The sequence below is a fragment of the Myotis brandtii genome, unplaced genomic scaffold (assembly GCF_000412655.1).
Source record: "Myotis brandtii unplaced genomic scaffold, ASM41265v1 scaffold253, whole genome shotgun sequence".
NCBI classification, from domain to species: Eukaryota; Metazoa; Chordata; class Mammalia; order Chiroptera; family Vespertilionidae; genus Myotis; species Myotis brandtii.
The window spans coordinates 113,577-125,529 of NW_005359590.1; the positions used below are offsets into that span (position 1 = coordinate 113,577).

Consider the following 11,953-nt stretch of genomic DNA (forward strand, 5'->3'; position numbering starts at 1 on the left):
ACCTTTCGGGCAGTTCTCTCGAATGATTAATTTAGATAAAGGCACTCAGGTTCTCAGCTGTACCGGGCCCCTAGGGGAGTGAAAAATTGTCACCAAGAGAAACTAGAACACCCGTTCGTTTAAATCATGTTTTAGTTACTCTGAGAGGCTTGTCAGACTCAGGTTTCTACTCATCTGAGATATGTAGGATCCTGTGACCACAGAACTTAATGATACTTAAGGCAAATTTTAAGACTCAGGAGCACAGTCATGTTAGTAGAAAAGTATGTCTCATATGACTTGGTTGATACAACAATCTTATTAATATCAGACCCATAAAATTTGTGTTATGTTATTTGTCTAGACTTGAAATTGACATATGCCTCGTTTACTTTTGCTATCCATTTCTCACTTAAAAATCGTTAATATTTATAGCCTAACGTGTTACCATTATAGTGGGAATAAAAGGCAAGTGATATATGACACCATCACCATTCTCTGTTCCGAGGGGTTTCATGATTTTGGCAACACTCTTAATGCTCAGCAGTGAGATCATTGAATCAAACAGCTACGCCGTTCATGGCTCATCTGTATACTTTGATAGCTAGATTGTACAGCCTGGTCTCAGCCTTGAGAATTAAATATTTCAACGTCCATATGCCTTTAACTTCATTGCTTAAAACTTGCCCCACATTTTTGCTGTTGGCCTTTGTCCTACTTTTTGGTATGGCACTAAACAGGCTGAGCCTTCAGTAAACTATGCTGTTCAAATTCTTGCATAACATTCCAGCTTAGAACACAGTAGTCCTTTTGTTACAGAGGAACCAGCTAAAGAATGTTCTCATTTATGTGGTAGCAAAAACCTCAGACGTTACCTATATCATACTGCTCTACATGTTAAAAATTTTTTTACCTAAGTAGGCTCTTAATTGCACATGGCACTGAGGAGAAGAGTGTTGACTAAACACAAAATTATGAAAACAATATTTGTGGTGAAAATGTAATCCAAAAATACACTCAGAGACATATGTCAACACATACGTGTGTCCTGACTAATTCAGCAACGAACGCAAGCTCTTTCTGCGCCCTCCCCGTATTAACTGAACTGGGGTGATGGTAGGAAGTGCCCAGGTTGCTGCACATAATCAACTATTTATCAAGTCTTGGCTGACCTTTAGTGAGCGGCCAGTTGTCAAGCAAGGGTGGCATAAAGATAGTTTTTAAATCCTTCAGTTATTTATTTAAAGACTTGACGATCCTCCAGCTACAATGCCAGCGTGCCCAGGTATGTAACTCAGTATTTGCAACAGAATGTTGTCCCTCAAGATCTTTGCCTTCCATAATCAATTCACAAACTTCCCTTCCTGTCTGCACCCTGTACCATGGCTGCCTGAGCACCAGGTCAGTAAAGACTTCAGTATGTCTAAAAATCATAGTCCTAAAACCCTCGGGCAGACAAATGCCATTGATCCCAATGTCACATTCAGGAAGTCACTGGTCCAAGTACCATCTTCAGCAAATTCCCAGGCATGACCAAACTTGCTAGGAAACCAAAAGAGAATTCTGGGAAATAGGCCAGGATCCTGGGTGTTATTGTACAGCATTCAAGCCAATTCTGGTTTCAAAATTCTTTTGAGATGGTTACTCAATGATCAAAATGCATTCAACAGTGCTGGGCCGCAGATCATGATGCAAGAAACACACCGCAGACACGTGCTTGCATATGGGTAGGAGAGTTTGAATTTGAATGAAACCTACTGGTGAGGCATTACCAAATACTAGGTATAAAACTGGATTAGGGCTTTCTATCAAATGTAATCGGGCTAATCCCTTACCTTCTATCTTCCCTGTTTTCAAAGATGCTGTGAAGAATGAATAAGAAAACATTTTCCTTAAGATGTTGTTATAAGCACAAAGAAGACAGGACTCAGAAGATATGAATAAGAAATGGTAAGCCTTTAATAAGCTTTAACAAGTGAGTCATAGTACTCCTAAATAATCTATCAATGGTGATTCGATCTCAATAAAAATGCAACAGATTTTTTTTGGAAGCCAGAAAAACTTTCTCAAATTCATATAGAAAAGAAAAAAAAAAAGCAAGGATAGCCAAGCAACTTCTTAAGGGAAAGAAATGTAATAAGGGAGATTTATACCTACTATTGAGTAAGACATAGCACAAAGCTGCCGTGATCAGAGAGTAACGGTGTATGACAAGACAAGAGAGACCAGGGGAATACACTAAGAAAAACAAGAGCTGCATCAAATAGACAGATTTAGTATATGAGGAAGATGACATTTTAAGGAAGAAGAATCTAAATTGAAAGGACAAGATACCACTTTTCATCTATAAGAATGACAAAGTTCAAAATGCTCGATAACATGCTCTGATGGTCAAGGTAGTTGGAAACAGGTACTCTCAAATGTGTGCTAGTGGAAATGTGAACAGGTTACAGCCCCTTTGGAGGGCAGTTCGGTGATAGCTATTAAAATTGAAAATGCCCATATCCTTTAACTCAGCAATTCTGCTTTTGCAAAGTTATCCTTCAGATATTCTCACACAAGCAAAATGACCTACATATAAAGTAATTCATTGCAGAATTGGTGACAGCAAAAGATTATAAGCAGTGTAAATGGCCATTGATTGGGAATGATTAAATAAATGATGTTACCTCCATAAAGTGGAATGAATGATGTGTAGCTTAAAGATTAAGAAAATTAAAGGTAAGGCAGTTCTATAAGTACAGGCATGAAACAATCCTCAGGCTACATGGTTAAGTGAAAACCAAAATGCAGAACAGTATGTATAGAATATAGAGTGTAGAGTATATAGAATGTATACTATTGTGGGGAGTGGGGGTAAGAGAAAATACTTCTGGAAGATAAACTAATCCTCGTGGCTTTCTCTGCAAATGAGAACTAGATAACTGAAGGATAAGTGGGGAAGGAGACCACTTTTAGCTATATAGTCTTTTGTGCCTTTTGAATTTTTAATTATATGCATGAGTTACCTATCCCAAAGTGGGTGTGTATGTTTTTAAGAAACAACAAACAATACAACCCTGATAAACTTACCACCATCTAAATACCTTTCTTCTTTTGAGAGTATTGAGCAATATGGGAGATTGTAGAATGTAAGAAATAGGAAAGAAGTGTCTTTCCCAGACATTTAGAGAAATAAAGGATCAGGATCTTTAAAAGTAAGATGATTTAACTATCTGTCTGAGCATTCTGAAAGAACTTCAGTAACAGAAGTTGGCCCAGACATGGCTGTAAGTCAATCTAATAACCTAAATAACTTTTAAAATCATAGCACTTGCCCATGAACCCTAGGCTTTGAGTGGTCCAAACATTATAAAAATTGTATTTAAATATGCTCAATAGAATTTAGATCAAGTACTTTCTTATGGACCTGGGAACTCCATAATGAGTTTGTCATTTTGTACCTTTGAATTGTTCATTTCTTTTATGTGGTGAACTAGGCCTGGTACACAAAATTCATGCACGGGGGGTTGGGGGATTCCCTGAGCCCAGCCTGCACCCTCTCCAATCTGGGACCCCTTGGAGGATGTCCAACTGATCGGACATAAACCGGCAGTCGGACATCCCTCTTGCAATCTGGGACAGCTGGCTCCTAACTGCTCACCTGCCTGCCTGCATGATCGCCCCCAACTGCCCCCACTTCTGGCCTGATCACTCCTAACTGCCTCACCCCTGCCAGCCTGATTGCCCCCAACTGCATGCCCCTGCCAGCCTGCTAGCCCCCAACTGCCCCCCATGCTGGCCTGCTCATCCCCTAGTGCCCCCCCTTGCTGGCTTGCTTGCCCCCACCTGACACGCCCCTGCTGGCCTGCTCACTCCCAACTGCCCCCCCTGCCAGCCTGATTGCCCCAAACTGATAAACCGGCAGTCGGACATCCCTCTTGCAATCTGGGACCGCTGGCTCCTAACTGCTCACCTGCCTGCCTGCATGATCGCTCCCAACTGCCCCCACTTCTGGCCTGGCCACTCCTAACTGCCCCACCCCTGCCAGCCTGATTGCCCCCAACTGCATGCCCCTGCTGGCCTGCTAGCCCACAACTGCCCCCCCTGCTGGCCTGCTCACCCCCAACTGCCCCCCCTGTTGGCCTGATCACCCCAAACCTGCCTCTGCCTCGGCCCCGCACCATGGCTTTGTCCGGAAGGTCTCCCGGAAGGTCTCCCAGCCTAATTAGCATATTACCCTTTTATTAGTATAGATAATGTTAGGCAATGGGGAGAAATGTATCCAGATGACTATGAAATCCAGTTCTTCCTATGATGGAGAAGAAGCAAATTATGTAATATCAAAACTGCCTGGCTGGAGTGGCTTAAGGGTTGAGCATCGACCTATGAACCATTAGGTCACAGTTGGATTTCTGGTCAGGGCACATGCTCAGGTTGCAGACTTGATCCCCAGTAGCAGGTGTGCAGGAGGCAGCTGGTCAATGATTCTCACTCATCACTGATGTTTCTATCTCTCTCTCTCCCATCCTCTTTAAAATCAATAAAAATATATCTTTTTAAAAAACTGACTGTAGCCACTACCAGTGGGGGAATATTTGCTCCCAACTTCACATAAAAGCCAAAGAAAAAGTCTTTGCCAGTACTCCACCTTGCAGCCTCAAGGTTCACATTCCCTTAGAGGAGCCATAGTTTTTGCAAAACACACTAACAAGTTTTGGGATATTCAAAGACAGGCCTGGGAAATGGAAACCAAGCAACCTCTGTAAAGTTTGCTACACACACAGATGCCTGGGTGAATGATAATTTAAGGGGAACAATGGGGAAAGGGCTGATATTCCTCACTTGGGACAAAGCAATGTAGAATAGTAAAAGCATATGGTAAAGCAAAAACAGTTGATAAATCAAAGTAATTCTTCAAATCCTGAGGTGATTGGAAATTGCTTAAATTACCCAGAGTTCCCTGAGGAGGAACACAAGAGCTCAAATAATTTCCTTTGAATTTCAAGGGAGAAAGTAATCTCACTGACAGCTGGGTGACACCCCCCTCCACTCAAAACCTGCACAATGAGATTATGAAATAGGCCATACATTTCTATATCTACAGCATTAAGCAGGCAAACGGTAGTGCTTGGTATTCCCCACTCCTTTCTCAAGAGTAAACGTTCAGAGATATAAGCTCACCCAGTCTCCAATTCTTAGTCAGGAAATTAAACTTCTTAGGACTTTCCTGAGATGTTTTTTAAATACTTGCTTCCTCCAAAGAACTTCTTAAATTCTCTCTCCAAAGAACTTCCTAAGTATTTACTCGTAAAAATATTTCCATGTTTTTTTCCTAGTACGTTTATGAATCAGTTTGTTGACATTTAAATCTGCTGATCTATTTCAAATTTACATTGGTATACAGAGTGAAGTATTTTCTTCCCGTACTCAGTTAACTGTTGAAACATTTTTTATGGGATAATCAATCCTTCCCCTATTTAATTAAAATGCCACTTTTATCATGCTAACATTATCATGTGTAAGTCTATTTCTGGATTCTGGAATGTATGCTACTGACTTCATTCACAGAGCACACTGTTTTGATACAGTTTTATAATGTCATGCTATCTTGTGGTGCTGGTTTTCCCCCATTGTTCTCCCCCTTTTTTAAAAAACTTGAACAAAATTTATTGCTTTTCCTTGATTGCCTCTGATCCGGCTTTGGAAGAGCTTATTGGGTTCATCTGGCCTTGTTTCCAGGCTGTGCTGCTTTCAAGGCCCTTTTTTGCTTCTTTAGCTTTTGAACCTCCTGGTAAACCTGAATGCACAGAGCCCTCTAGGTCACCCAGCGGTGGGCTTTTCACCAGGACAGAGGGTAAAGGTGTACTCAATCCCCATGCATATCGTCTCAAAGACACTGTAGTTGGTCTTAGGAGATGTTTGAGCATCTTTTTCCTCTGGTCAATGCTCATCAGCAAATGGCACTTGAGAGCTTTGTCCTTTCCATGTTTCTGCCTGTGTTCTTCATAGATCTTGACAGTCAAGGCAACGATTCGAGCCTCCAGGGCTCAATTCGAGCCTCCAGGGCTTCAAACCTAATATGACAATTGAAGTAAAAAAAAAAATTTTAAAAAAGACACTTTTTATTGACTTTCTTTAAAATGGCCTCCTCCTGTTCCCTAATATCTTAATAAATTATTATATAACTAGAGGCCCGATGCATGAAATTCGTGCAAGAGTAGGCCTTCCTTCCCCCAGCTGCTGGCACCAGCTTCCCTCTGGCACCCGGGACCTAGGCTTCCCTCCGGCCATGGGCAGGCACCCGGGACCTGGGCTTCCCTCGCAGCCCTGGCTTCATCCAGAAGGTCGTCCAGAAGTATATCCGGTCTAATTAGCATATTTGGCTTTTATTATTATAGATGGGTCAAGCTATAATCTGCAGATCAAGAAAAAGTACATCTCTAGCTTCTCTCCCTGCCAAGAAGTTGCTTTATCTATTAATTTAATTCTTTAGCAACCTAGCCGGTATTCCTTGTTTGTGTGTGTGGCTTTGATATGATAATGAACCAGTTCTGTTCCTTTTAATTCAAGTCAATCTAACAGCCTTTTACTTTGTACTTGTGACTGTCCAAAGTGCTGGAGAGAGAAAACTCAATAAGCCAAGCTTCCCTCTCTCCACTGCTCTCTACCTGAAGGAGCTCACAGCCTGTCCTATTGGTACAGATTGCTCTACTAGTCTCAATCAGACTTTGTAGAAATATGTGTCACAAGACAGGGCAGGGAGAAGGGGGAATGGCTTGACCCAGATTATTTGCCATAACTAAAAACAAGAAACAAAAGTTAAACTGGTTAATATGCATGCTCAGTAGTCAGAAAGATTCTCACAGCAACATTATTTGTAGAAACCCTCATGAGCCTGAATGAAGCTCTTGTTTGGCTCCCTAAATTCTGCCAGTATTGAATCCCGGATTGTATTTCCCAAGGGGACGCCTTGGTCCTGCCTGCTCTGCCAAGGACAGTTGGAGGTGGAGAGGCCTCCATTTCTCCACTTCTCTCAATTCTTGATGCCAGTGGGCTCTGGGAGTAGGAGACCAGTTTACATAAGAGCTAGCAAAATTGCCCTAACCGGTTTGGCTCAGTGGATAGAGCATCGGCCTGGGGACTCAAGGGTCCCAGGTTCGATTCCGGTCAGGGGCATGTACCTTGGTTGCGGGCACATCCCCAGTGGGGGGTGTGCGGGGGGCAGCTGATCGATGTTTCTGACTCTCTATCCCTCTCCCTTCCTCTCTGTGAGAAATCAATAAAATATATTTTTAAAAAAAAAAGAGCTAGCAAAATTGCTTAATTACCTTCAGAGATTTTGATTTCTAGCAAATGCAGAATATCCTCAATTATTTTAATTCTTACATTCCACATAGAAGTTGGAAGAAATGTGCAAGTAATATATGCACAAATGAGATACATTTATTATTTCTTACTTGAAATAGCAAATTCGAAATAATCAACATTCTCCTCAGAGACACTCTGATGATAGACGTGGCCTTCGATGTATTATGATGTTGCAAGGAAAGAACAGGATTTGGGGCTTATCACTCCTTTGAATACATTGGAAACCAGAAGGCAAAGCAAGAATACAATAGTATACCTTTGGAACATTTCAGTAAATTTAGATTTTGTATTTTTTCTCTGAGGATGAGAAACAGTGAGTCATCTGGAGTCTCTGGTACAAGTAGTTAGTTTACGAACACTTTGGGGGAAGAAGATATCTGCATCCCATGAATAAAAGTGTTCCTGAGAGGAAAGTGTTTTCTAGTCCGGTTGGAAGTTAGTGTCCACACAACACTCATTTCTCATCCTTGTCCCATCTGGAAAGTCTCAGCTCTCACTTTCCCTCACTTTTTGGAATACACACATAGAGCCAAGAACGTGTGTGGGATGTTGTTCTGGTTTTTAAGGCCACTTTGCATCTGCTTTGGTACCATTACATTTTCATGAAATTATTGCAGTGGTAACATAACTCCAACTGTACACATTTTAATTTGTCCCTTTCTGCATTAAAATAAAACCCTTGGCCAGTTAAATATATTCTAGTTGTAGTTAATAAGACCAAGAGAATGAAGAAGTAGGCTCTGACCGTCCTTGTCCTGCCCACCGTAGCCACTTTATTGACACCCATTACATCACAGTGCACTAAAATGTCTAGGTCTTTTTCACACTAATGGCCAATATCCAGGTCTTCTCAGTTGAGTTTTGGATCCTAAACTCAAATATATTGTGCTTGTCAAGGTCTTTGATTGTAAGTAACAGAAGCCAACTACAGTTCCTTAGGCATAAATGGAATGTACTAGATGGGTATGTGGTAACTTCTAGAATCAAAGAAAGGTGGAAGTGGATCAGATAGGACAAAGGAGGCAAAGCTCAGACAAGTTGTCACCATGGGAACAGGCTGCTCAGGACGTGCCACTGGCCAGCAAGGCACTCACCACCCCTAACTGGTATCAACACCCCTGGATACCTACCCCCTGTGCTTTAGTTTTGCATCTTGTCCTTCCAGACTCTACTCCCTGTGGACCCAGCCTGAAGAGTCCCTAAATGACCTGAGCCTTGTCGTCACCCTCTCAGGATATAAAGTCCCCGGGGGCAATATTTGATAGGCTGTGCTTAGGTCTTATCCTGGTTCACACTCCCAAGGAGATAACTGCCCATTTTTCCTCCAAGATGAAGCCTGCTTTTCTATTATTCTCTTAGGATTCTTTCCAAATACGAACGTGTTGGACACTGGGCAACCCACATTATAAATATCTACTATATGTACATTTTCATTTGGTTAATTTGGATTCATCACTTGAGAATAATATATTTCAAGTAATGATTCATTCTATCATCCAGTTAGATGGTTTTCATTCCCAAGTTTCTGTTGTTACACACTTTCTAACCTAGTCTTTTGAGTTTCTCTAGACTCAACCAACGGATTGCACAGCAGAGGGTGAGAAGTAAGCATTGTGACCAGGCTTCCTTCTGGTTTGAGAACCACACATTAATCTTCAAGAAATGGTTGTCCAAACAGCTATGGTTCTCCTGGTTGCCTACTCACCCTATATAGACACCTCCATCCTGCCACTTAAATAACAAATATTAAGAAAGGTTTTAGCCCTAGCTGGTTTGGCTCAGTGGATAGAGCATCAGCCTGCGGACTGAAAAGTCCCGGGGTTCAATTCCAGTCAAGGGCACATGCTCAATGCCCAGTAGGGGGCAGCCAGTCAATGATTCTCTCTCATCATTGATGTTTCTCTCTCTCTCCCTCTCCCTTCCTCTCTGAAATCAATAAAAATATATTTTAAAAAAGAGCTAACATGAGTTACTAACATAGAGCAAAGGTGCCGGAGTTCTTGTTCCAGCATTAAGAAGGGTTCAGGAAATCTGGAGAAGGCTGTGCGTAGATTAAATAGGAGTCTAGAGACGAAGCATAATTTTGAAAGGCATTTGGGGGTCAGAATGGGGAGAATTAGCCTACGGCTGTTCAGGTGTTTGGCCAGTAGGAGGCAATAACATGTAGATTAAGATGCCCTGAGCTGTCTGGCAGCAAACAATCAATTTAATGTATCCTATTCAGGTTTGGGGAAATGCCATCAGCCATTCCCAGATTCAGCCCTGCTGTCATGCTGGAATTGGCTTCCAGCACAAAGGTTTGAGTAATCACAATAAATGTAGGTTACTAGAGTAAGTAGAAAGAAGGAGGTAGGTAATGGAGACTACAGATTATCTAATATAATCACAAATGATGTCCCTGAAATATTAAACCCATCAAATTAAACAAAAATATTCAAGAGAATATCCCTGAGACAAAGAAAACTGAGTCTGCAGAGTTAAAAAACATATTGTGTGTCAGAAAACTTCAACCTGGAAGAATACCCAATACTGAGATACATGTTGGCCTACCTATTGAAATTCAAAAGTAAAGGATTCCTTCAGGCATTGAGACAAGCAGTATCAGATTATCTACTGGGGATGGCAGTAAACAGAAGCAATGACTTAAAGGAGTGTAACCCAAGAATATCTTATCTCCAAATAAGTGGTCATTCTGGTATGCATGCAAAACAGATTTTCCTAAACACATAAAAATCATGAACCACAGCACCCATGAACCTCTCTCAGAAAAACTACTTGCTGACATCCTGGCATTCAAGAGAATTAAAATGAGGAAAAGAAAGCACACTGAAGCCATGTAAAGGGCTTTTGGGAATACCAAATCCATTTAAATGTAGACCAACCAACTGGTGGACTATCACTGAAGAGAATGTTAATGTTACAAACTCACCGATATAAAATAATAGTATAAAAGTTGGGGCGAGCTCTTGCAGCTCGGCCACAGACATGCCATCCAGACTGGGGAGGACCCAAAAACTTTGGGGCCACATGAGCCACAGCCACGGCTGCATCAGCAAGCACAGGAAGCATGCGGGGGTGGGGGGGGGGGAGGTTGGTGATACCCCGCAGTAATGCTGGTGGCATGCATCATCACAGGATCAACTTCGACAAATATCACCCAGGTTACTTTGGGAAAGTTGGTATGCGGCATTACCACTTAAAGAGGAACCAGAGCTTCTGCCCAACTGTCAACCGTGTTAAACTGTGGAGCTTGGTCAGTGAGCAGGCACAGATAAATGCTGCCAGAAGCAAGTGGTGATACCCCGCAGTAATGCTGGTGGCATGCATCATCACAGGATCAACTTCGACAAATATCACCCAGGTTACTTTGGGAAAGTTGGTATGCGGCATTACCACTTAAAGAGGAACCAGAGCTTCTGCCCAACTGTCAACCGTGTTAAACTGTGGAGCTTGGTCAGTGAGCAGGCACAGATAAATGCTGCCAGAAGCAAGACTGGAGCTGCTCCTATCATCGATGTGGTGAGATCGGCTACTACAAAGTTCTGGGGAAGAGAAAGTTCCCAAAGCTGCCTGTCATTGTGAAGACCAAATGCTTCAGCAGAAGAGCTGAGGAGAAGATTAAGGGTGTTGGTGGGGCCTGTGTCCTGGTAGCTTGAAGCTACATGGAGGGAAGTTCATTAAAATGTCCACAAGTAAAAAAAAAAAAAAAAAGTTGGGGAGAGAAGAAATGGAGATGGGAGAATGTGTTATCTCCATCATTTATAGAAGGGGTCAATCAGTGTATGAAATTAAAACATCTGGTTCAAACAAAAAATAATGACTTTCAAAATCTCTCTAAAAGATCTTTTAGGCCCTGGCCGGTATGGCCAGTTGATTGGGTGTCATCCCATGCACCAAAAGGTTGTTGGTTCCATTCCAGATCAGGGCACATGCCTGGGTTGCCAGCTTGATCCCCACTAGGGGGCGTGCAGGAGGCAGCCGATCAATGTTTCTTTCTCCCTCTTCTTTCCTCTCTCTCACAAAAAAAGAAAAAAGGGGGGGGGGAGGAAAAGATCTTTTAGGAGTTAATATTTCTCATAAAGAAGAAAAAAATTATTGGAAATGGAGCATTTCTTTCCATTTCACTTCAATTTTGTTTTCTATAAAATCCAAGTGTGTTCTTTTATGAAATCCAAGTGAAACTAAATTGAATAGTATTATTTGTTTGATAGTAAAGGAGCCTAGTGTGATGATATCACACCATTGGGGGTAGGACAGCATAGGCAAATGTTAAATTCTGTTGATCTCCCTTTAAAAATGTACATTTGTTCCATTGTGTTTATATCTACTAAGCAGGTGGTTTCTCTTTTATTATCATTACTAGAGGCCCGGTGCACAAAAATTTGTGCCCTGGGGGGGAGGAGGGGTCCCTCAGCCCGGCCTGTGCCCTCTCGCAGTCTGGGACCCCTCAGGAGATAACGACCTGCTGGCTTAGGCCTGCTCCCGGGTGGCAGAGGGCAGGCCCAATCCCTAGGTGCAGCCCCTGGTCGGGCTCAGAGCAGGGCCGATTGGGGAGTTGGGGCACCGCCCCCTGTCATGCACAGAGCAGGGCCCATCAGGGGGTTGAGGAGCTCCCCCCTGTCAC

General features: G+C 42.4%; 1 pseudogene; it reads left to right on the forward strand.

The window, feature by feature from the left end:
* Nucleotides 1-10,314: 10,314 nt before the first annotated feature.
* LOC106726359 lies at nt 10,315-11,040 on the forward strand (annotated as a pseudogene).
* Nucleotides 11,041-11,953: the final 913 nt, after the last annotated feature.